The sequence below is a fragment of the Hipposideros armiger genome, unplaced genomic scaffold (assembly GCF_001890085.2).
Source record: "Hipposideros armiger isolate ML-2016 unplaced genomic scaffold, ASM189008v1 scaffold_98, whole genome shotgun sequence".
Lineage (NCBI taxonomy): Eukaryota > Metazoa > Chordata > Mammalia > Chiroptera > Hipposideridae > Hipposideros > Hipposideros armiger.
Genome location: NW_017731448.1, coordinates 3,744,342 through 3,753,625, shown reverse-complemented (window position 1 = coordinate 3,753,625; position 9,284 = coordinate 3,744,342). Strand labels below are relative to the sequence as shown.

At 45.6% G+C, this 9,284-nt stretch overlaps 2 long non-coding RNA genes across 3 annotated transcripts in view; one reads left to right on the top strand and one right to left on the bottom strand.

The window, feature by feature from the left end:
* LOC109384681 (uncharacterized) overlaps positions 1-7,150 on the bottom strand; it is a 60,266-nt gene extending 53,116 nt beyond the window's left edge. Inside the window, exons 1-2 of one of the 2 annotated variants that reach the window (XR_002124461.1) lie at positions 6,910-7,150; positions 6,449-6,624 (exon numbers count right to left, since the gene is read on the bottom strand). This is a non-coding gene — a long non-coding RNA (uncharacterized LOC109384681). The remainder of the gene's footprint in view (positions 1-6,448; positions 6,625-6,909) is intronic. The other variant, XR_002124462.1, reaches the window with a different exon arrangement.
* A 277-nt stretch (positions 7,151-7,427) lies between these two features.
* Positions 7,428-8,680, top strand: LOC109384672 (uncharacterized). Its single transcript, XR_002124454.1, has 2 exons — positions 7,428-7,566; positions 8,315-8,680. It is a non-coding gene; the product is annotated as an uncharacterized LOC109384672 (long non-coding RNA).
* The last annotated feature ends 604 nt before the right edge of the window (positions 8,681-9,284 follow it).

Here is a 9,284-nt window from a genome sequence, read left to right as displayed (position 1 = left end):
GTACTTACATATTACTTTCTCACTTCATATTTTACCATAAGTAGAGTCCTATGGTCTATATAGACTATATTTCAATGACCATATGATATGCTATGCTTCACTTACTCCTTCCCTAGTAGTAGCTCTTTGGGTTGTTTGCAAAGTTTTCACTATAAATTATTGAATTGATTAATTCAGAAAAACAGTTCCAAAAAAGGAGTTCCAATTATGCGTGAAGCAATGAAGCTGTAACTGAAATGAGTCCACTGATTCCTGGGGAGCCCTTCTGAAGAATGACCCGGGTCATATATCGGGTTAATTGTGTTGGTTAAAAAAAAAACACAATAATCTTACCCTGCGGTTTCATATTTCACATGGTTGAGGAGTTCTTTATAAGTTTACAGGAGACCTCCAAAAGAGGAATTCTTGGAATTTGATCTTTATCTCCATCCAACTGCACCAGAAGCAATCTCTTAAATCTCCCCAAACGCGCTCTGCTACCCTCAGAGGAGAAGGACATGCTGGGGGACAGGCAAGTGGCGTCCTGCCATTTGCCAATATTATTCTTGCCAAGTCCTCAGCTGACCCCGGAAGGGCCCTCGCTGCAGTTTTCCCGGAAGGGCTCCCAGGTCTGGTTGTCACTGGTTTTTCAAAAGGCTCTCCAAGCCCACAGACATCTGTTAGACACGACCAAAGACAAAGACAGCTGGGACAGCCCTCACGGAAGGAAATCCCACTGTGAAAGGAGCTGCCTCTGAGGTCCTCTGAGAGCCATAGTTGACCATTGTTCAGTTACAAAAGGCTCGAGTTGAAGGCTGCTGCTGATTCTGGGGTCAGTCTCTTGGCCCGTGGCAGAGTTACAGTAGGGAAGGACACAGAAGCGCCTGTGTCCCCAGGAGTGGCTGACACAGCAGCTGAAGGGCTGCTGCCAAGAGCTGGGGTTCTGTCTGGAGAGGGCCTGGCCCCTGAGACCACGCGACAGGCACCAACAATGGGCCATTAGCTCTCTGTGGCTTCTCCCTCCCTCTGTTGGCATTTATTGCATGTCCCACACTCTTGCGTCTAGAGCTTCTTGCAAACCGTAGTAAATTGTAGTGGAAACTTTCCAGCAGCCACCTGGACACTCTCCCCAGGCTGGATGAATAAGCAAAAAGTCTTGACTGCTTTTATCCATCCCCCAATCCCACTGCCAGGTAAGACCTGGAAAAAGGAGAACAAGTTTTAAAAGTATGGGAACTGTTCGTAATTAGGGCGTGCGCTTTCATGGCTGGACGCCGTGTCACTCTTTGACAGATATTAATATTTGACATCAATGTGCAGAACACTCTGGATGAAGAGAACAAGCACGTGGTATGTAGAGAGAAGTGGGTGACATAGGAGCATTAGAAAAGAAAAATAATCTCCAAGCTGCTGTCCACAGTGTTCTCTTAACAGTTTCTGCAACTCATCAAAAGCCTTCACATGACAAGTGCTATGGTGCCTGAAGTGGACCACGAGGGCTCAGGGTCAGCCTGGGTGTTGGCATGAACGGGGTCCACTTAGCACTGTCCAGGACTAAAACTGGGAATGACCTCATGCTGGATGGGCTCAACCTAATGCTTTTGATTTTTACTCCGGGCTGGAGGAGGTTGCAGTTCCTAAAACAACAGCTCCTAAAAAGAGGCAAGGGAAATTGGGTTAAAACAGAGATGAACACACAAACCTCTACTACACCCCCATAGGTGGAATTCTAGGGCTAACATATCTTAACAGCTCTTCTAACACAGTTAAAGAAACACCCGAAGAAGAAAAAGGAACACCTGAAGGACGTTGTGATAAGAGAGTCTAGTTTGCAGGCTGAAGACCATCTAAAGAAGAAGGAAGCTTGCTCATGCTGCCCTGAGGCCATGGTCGTGGGTGAGGGCCAGAGCTTGGCGTCCAGGATGGAGTAAATTGCAAAAACATAAAGGACAATTAGCATGGAAGAGTCTTGGCAGGTGTCCTGATATATAGGGCAGTTATATAGAAAGTGCTGTGGTGAGGCCTGACAATTAGGTTCGCGAACTTGTTGCAATGATGTTGCTAACCTTTTTTTGATATCAGAGGGATTATTCATTATGAATTTGCATCAACTGGACAAACAGTTAACTAAGTTTACTACTTGAAAGTGCTGAGAAGGCTGCGCAAAAAAGTTAGACAACCTGAACTTTTCACCAACTATTCATGGCTCTTGCATCATGACAATGCACGAGATCACACAGCACTGTCTGTGAGAGAGTTTTTAGCCACTAAACAAANTGACCCTTGAACACATACAATTAACTGCCATAGCATACCGCCCCCCAATGCTTAAACTGCTGGCCATAGTTTTAGCATAAACCCTGATACTAGACTACAGGCTCCATAAGGGAAGGGGTATTTGAGGGCTGTTCACTGCTCTGTGCCCGGTGCCTGCAGTCCTGTTTGGCATGTAATTGACAGCCAAGTCATTGCTGAATGAATTAGAAATGAACGGATGAATGAGGAGAACTTTAGAGGACTGCCGGGGCCACTCTGTGATTGTGGTTTAGGAGCTGCCTTTGGGGGGCTGCTCTGAGCAGACAATCCCAAGGAGAAACCCATTCATGACATACCACCTTCACATCCTAACAAACCCTTGACAGCCAGCCAGCTGACCATCTGTAGGAAATCATAATAGTACCTTCCGGGGGAGGCTCATAGCGTGTAAAGTACCTTCATTCACGCCTCCTTGTTTAATCCTCATAACACCCTGAGAGGATTTAGTTCCACTTTATGAGTGAGAAAGCTGGAGCTCAAGGTGACGGCTACAATCCATGCCACAGGCATTTACCTGGGCTATCTTGCCTTTTGTGGGGTCAGATGTCCCCTGACCACTCACATTTCACTGCCTCTCTCCCTTCACAACCACAGGCCTGCATCTGCAACTATCCTAATCTTCGTGTTCCGGGGTTCTGTCACTGAGTAACGAACCACTCCAAAGCCTAACAGCTTAAATAGCCATTTAGCATTATCTCTCACGGTTCTGCGACTTGACTAGGCTCAGCTGAGTGGTTCTTGCTCAAAGCCTCTCGGGTGGTTGCAACCTGATATCATGTCAGCTGGGGCTGCAGTCACCTGAACTTCCTCTAAGGTCCTCTCACATGGCCCCCAGTGACGATGGCCCAACGGGGGGGCTGCTGACCTATGTGGGCCAATCCCTGTGAGGTGGGCTTCTCACAGCATGGCAGCTGGGTTTCCAGGGGAGCATTCCCAGAGTGAGCATTTCAAAGGGCAGGAAGCAGAAGCTGCCAGGCCAGTGAAGGGCTTCTTCACAACTATGGCCACGCTATTTCCACAGTATCCTATTGATGAAAGCAAACATGGGGCCCACCCAGATTCCAGGGTGTGGAGAAATACATGGCCCCTCCTGATGGGGAGCAGGAAGGTCATATTGCTGAAAAGCACGTGGGATAGGGACATGTTGCAGCCATTTTTGGAAAATATGAACCGCCACGCTCAGCTTTGTCATAACCTGCAGTGAGGCTATCCAGCTGCAGATAAATTTCCATTTCCACACTGTTATTCTATGTTTAATTGGGCACAGGGTAATATTCAATTTATTTTTTTAACGGTTGCCAAGGTTACGTTTGGAGCCTTAGCTGTCATTAGTTCATACCCTTTTATACCTTCTAAGGCTATTTGAATTCAAACATACTTAGACCCAATGAGAAAATTGTCATGGGATCCAGGGCATGGGTGAAGCCGCCTCTGTTGGATTTATAGTCACAATCATCCTGTGTACCCCTCGCAGTTCTCAGCCTCTCAGTGAGGCCCAGGCAAGAATATGTAAATAGATCAGTTCAAGCCCATCGCAATCATGAAATTTCTTTTTCTTAAGTTCACAATCAACCTCTCTTTCGAACCTTATCTTCCAACATTTCTCCCTAGTTCCAATCAGACTAGACTTCTCACCTTGAGCTTCCTGGCCTGGTTTGCTCAGCTTTGTCCACCCCCGCCTCCCCCCATCCCAGCTCAGGTTCCACCCCCACACCCCTATTATTGAAATGTTACTTCTTTCATGGCAAATTCAAATACCACTCCCTCCGGATTGACTTTCCTGCTTTTCCCTGCCCTGCTCTTGGCACCTACGTGACTCTTGCCTGCCACCTCTTCAGACTTTTACCTTCTCTGCTCAGAGCCCCAGTCCTGTTTGGGCTTGTCTCCTTCCCTCCCCTTACCTGTGCATCCACTCCCTGCATAACTCAGCCTGTCACCTCCCACACCACAGGTGTTCTGTTGACATCTGTTGAACTGGATTGAACCTCCAGGAATGTCATTCTCATCATACTGTCATTGTCTCCAATGGCGTAGGCCTCTGAAAGAGCTCACTCGCCCTCAGGGGACATTGTTCATTCACATTCATCCATTCATTCACTTATTGTTCAAACAAATATGGACTGGGCATCTTCCTCAAGCTAAACCAAAAGAATGTTTTAACATAAACTCTGGATTTACATTAAATCATCCCACTTCTACAAGCAAAACTATCTTACCAAAGGAACTAGGCATCACATGTCACTCCAGTTTCAGCTCCTTGAAGATCAAAAGAGGTGTCTCTTAGAGCCAGACCAAGGGCTGTCCACAAAGGCCTGAATGCAGCTTCCGCAGGGAGGGTCTTGGTTTTCACTGTCTTCTACTCAGCACGCCTTCGGCAGCCAGGCCTCGGGCAAACTCAAACGTTGCCTCTTTCAACCATGTTCATGTATGCGGGGCCTTCCTTGCTAATCTTTCCTGATTCTGCTTTTGCTCCCTCCACACTGGGCTGGGTTGACCCAGCCTGCTCCCCTCACGGCTCCCAACCTGCTCTGCTCCCAGGATTGGTCTTTGCTACTTTCTTATAGGTCGGTCTTGACACCAGGAGCTAGGACAGCAAAAGGAGTTCCAGGCCCTTTGGGGAGGACAGTCAGCAACGCCTAATTCAAGTTGGGACTAAGTCTTCAAACGTACAAAGGCGAGTTATTGAGCCCTTCTGTGTCTCCGTTTCCCAAGTGAAAAACGGGGATAATAATAATCCCTGTTTCACCCATTACAGCTGTGCCTGGTACTTAACAAGCTGCTCGTGAATGTTACGTTTTCTTCTTCTTCTTGAATTATTGTTGTTTTGGGTCATCTTTCTTAGAACCAGACTCTGAGACAAGGAAGGGGCTGATGTAGGCAAGGTTGTAGGGAATCTGGAGAGTGCGGTGCCCCTGTCAAGGGCAGGAGGCTTCCTGGGGGAAAGAATTCCCAGGCANTGGGAGGGAACTGGAAAGGGAGGAAGAAGACAAAGGCTGTTTAAATATTTATAATTTTTATTTGAATTCAGAGGAAGAGTCCCTACTTTTAAGACTTGAAATGTCATGATAATTAAGGACTTCAGATATTTTATATCTGATGGGTTTTGACTTCAAAAGAGCTTAGAGGGCAAAGTGTCAGCCTACACAGGGCTTTCACTGCAGCCCCCCTGGAGCAGTCTGCCTCATCACAGAGGGTTCAGCACCCAACATTCTAGGAACAATTTCTCCACTCTAAGCTGGTCAATGAGATGTAAATGGAACCTATTGAACAGAGCCCCTGGAAACATTTCTAGGAGAGGGCTGACTCAGCTAGGAAGGGTGCTGTTTCACTGTTCTCCCATGCCTCCTTCTTCTTGCCTGGGATGGGGACATGATAGCTGGCGTTCCAGCAGCCATTTTGTATCTCGAGGTGGTCCTTGAGAAACGGAGGCCATGCTCTGAGGGTGGTGGAAGAAAGATAAAAGGAACATGTACATCTGATGGAGAGGTTGATGTCACATGCACCCTGAACTGCCTGCCTTGGGGTTTCTTTTACGTAATAGAAAGCCTCTCACTGGAGTGTTTTCATTACTTATTCTACTAATACAGCCAGCTCAGTGACCTTTAGAGTTTGAGTAACTTTACTTTCTCTTTAAAACCTCTTTTGTTTCTTAAGGAAGTACAGGCAGTCCTGCTTTCCTTGACTTTACAGAATAGGTCCACCATAGCCTGCAGGTCACATAACTCCAGGCGACACCACATATGCTGTGAGCCAGTGGACACCTGTCACATAGGCTACAGTATGAGTAGGGTCCACTGGACCTTCGGCCCTCCCTTCCCTGCCTTCACGGAATTCCCTGCTTATTTTTGATCTTGGAGTTACATCCTTAGGGAGATAAGTAAAAAGGCGATGTTACATTCAAGTATTGATGAAGCAATCACCAATACAATCTGTGGCTTTATAATCTCATTAAGGGCTAGTTTAGATGAGATTTCTCAAACTTGTAAGCCATGGATGACATTGGCAGGTAACTGAATATCACAAACCATCTATTAAACCTCTTCCCACAGCAAAAAANTAGCTATGATGATTTTTCCTGTGTGGTAGAAAACACACACACACACACACACACACACACACACACACACACACACACACACACACACACACACACCTTTATTTTTCCCTACCTCCTGAACAAGAGATAAAATCCCAAGTTTTCTGTTTCCAGAGGAACCTTCCATCACACGCCTTTGTCAGCAGACCATAGAGTAAGCAGTAGCAAATTATGCCCAGTAGGGGGAGGTGTGCCCATAATCTCCCATTAGTTCCAGTGTTTTTCCTGTAGACCTGGAAATTTTAAAGAAGCCATATGTTTACAGAAACCTCTCACAGATTAAAGAAATAAATAAACAACAGTCCAGCTATCTCCTTCCTCAAATTACTCACAAGCTGTGACTAATCTCCACTAACCAAAGCACAGAAACGTAGGCCCTCGAACAAAGACAAAACCATCTCACCATTTTTAATCTCTATGATTTAAACCACAACCAGTTCATTTTTTCAAAGTTACACCTGAAGGCCCTCATGCCATTTACATCCTCATTTTTAAAAAAAGCAATAAAACGTACGTACAGATTGAACGGTGAATCTGTGTTGTTCAGTCAGGAGCCAGCAACGCAACGCTGAATGTCTTACCTTTCTTTCCTAAGCACAGGTTAGTTGAAAAGAAAAAAATAAATTCTGTGCTGCCCACTGCTTTTCCATCTCCACCCACATCTTTCCCTTTAGATTTTAAAACTATGTTTTGTAACTATTTCCCAAATGACTTATTTTTTATGTGCTAGATTTTAAGATACCAGAGGATTCCGCTTGACTCAAGTGTTAATCATTGGCTCACGGTGATCATTGACCAGAAGTGAGCAGTCATCATGGACACACAAACCATGTCACATCCCGGGGAGCTGAAGATAGCCCCACCTGTTCTCCCAGGGGAGCTCTCTGAGAATTAATGAAATTCAGTGTCACATAAATGTATAAATTAATGCAGCTGGAAGCGCTCACTGCCTCTCATAGATGAGAAAAGTAATATTCTGAAAGATCCAAGTGACTTTTCCACAGCCAGCTAGCGATGAAATAGTNGCAGTGCTGGACCATCGCGGGGCTCCCACGTGGGCAATGGACGGGGAGTAGGGCCCAATGTGAGCTCTGGGCAGCAGCTGCTCCCAAGAGGAAAACAACGAGCAGCAAGACTGAGCCTGCCCATCTCCTGCTCCAAAAGTCGCCAATCAGGTAGGTCAACCACACGGAAGGAAACATTGGGCCTGGGAACACGCATACTCTCAACCCTCCCATTCACACCCATACAATAGAGGACTGCAAAGTGTGTGCTGGGTGAGAGTGAGCTCCGTGGGCTGGTGGGGAGGAAAGCCAGCCCGCCACAGGCGAGGGAGAGGACAGGAGGTGAGGAAGTGAAGACAGCCAGGCTACACAACTCTCTCAAGTTTTGTTACGATGACTACCCCAGTAGGGTAAGGCTAGTGTCTGTAGAGTTTAATTTAATTTTGTAAGTGCATTTTAGGATAATCCAAACTTGAGGAGCTTTAAAAAGGTCTTGATAAACTCCCTAGAGAACATTATAAAAAGTAAAGACATGAAAATGTGTTTTGTGAGGTTTGGGGCCAGTAGACTTACAAGGAAACTACGTGGGTTCAGGTCATGGAAAGGTGCGAAACAGCATCAATCTCTAGGTCATGTGTATTTTTTTTTCAAGATTATTCATTGAACCAGATTCATAAAATGGAAAAAAATAAAATGTAGAGCTCTTTAGAAAGGATTTAAACCAACCAACCTACCAACCAATCAACCAAACCAAAAAACACCATTAAATTAAAGAAAGAATATATATTACACAAAAGGCTTTGCTAATAAATAGACCCTCACGTTTCAGAAGCTTAACAAAAGTCAAAGTATATTTCACTCATGTCTTAGTCTGTCACAGGTTGGTAACTCTGCTTCATCTTGTACCTTTACCATCTAGGACGTGTAGCTCCAAGGCTGATGTGGAAGGAGAGTGGAGAATAGAGGTTCACAAACATATCCCATTGGACAGCATGTAGTCACACGGTCCCATGTAACTGCAAGGACGTCTGGCAATTGTAGTCTATGAGCCTTCAAAGAGGGGAAAAATGGGCATTGGTGAGTTCCAGCAGAGTCCGCCACAGAATGTAAGCTCACATAAACAAGGTGATGCCTCACTAGCCTTGAAGAAAGTTTTTTCAACAGGCACAAATGTTTAAAGAAATAAAGACCGCTGAAATGGAGATGATGACCCACCACATAAAATCATTAGTGGCACCATACTTAGCACACAATAGGGCTCAATAAATATCTATTAAACAATTTAGCTAATGCCTGATAAATCTTGAGATTTAAGAGAGAAAGAAGACAGCAGCAGCACCAACAAAAGGCTCCTTCTCCCGAAAGGCTGAAACCCTTCTGATTTTGCTCTCTTACTCAAGTGTTCCCACATCCTACATTTTTGGCTGCTGGTTTGGAGGCCATAATCAGGGGCAAGGAAAAGAGAGATGCTAAGAAAAGCAGAGTGGTTGGGCTGGGTTAAAAGCGGCCACTCAAAAGCCTTGGCTTGGTAGGTTTTACTCTGCTCTTTCTTTTTCCAAGGGGAACATCAGGCAAGGGCTGTGGCTTGCAAGGGGTGCTCGAGGACGCTCGTGTGGTTCTATGGCTTCAGAAAGGGCCTCCACGGCTCCCCAAACCTCCTCCGGGCCTGCAAATGTGGGAAACCTCTTTAGAACATTCAGTTGCATAATTGGAGGAAAGTTTTAAATTGTCTTGTGGGAGGCAATCACTTGACTAATGTTCCCACATAAAAATAAGTGACGAAAGTCAGATTTTGCAATTCGTTATTTCAGCAGTCATGTTTTGAACACTTACTAAATCTGTGAAGCAGTGGCGAATAGGGACACAAAGAACAAATGGGCTAGTCGCGG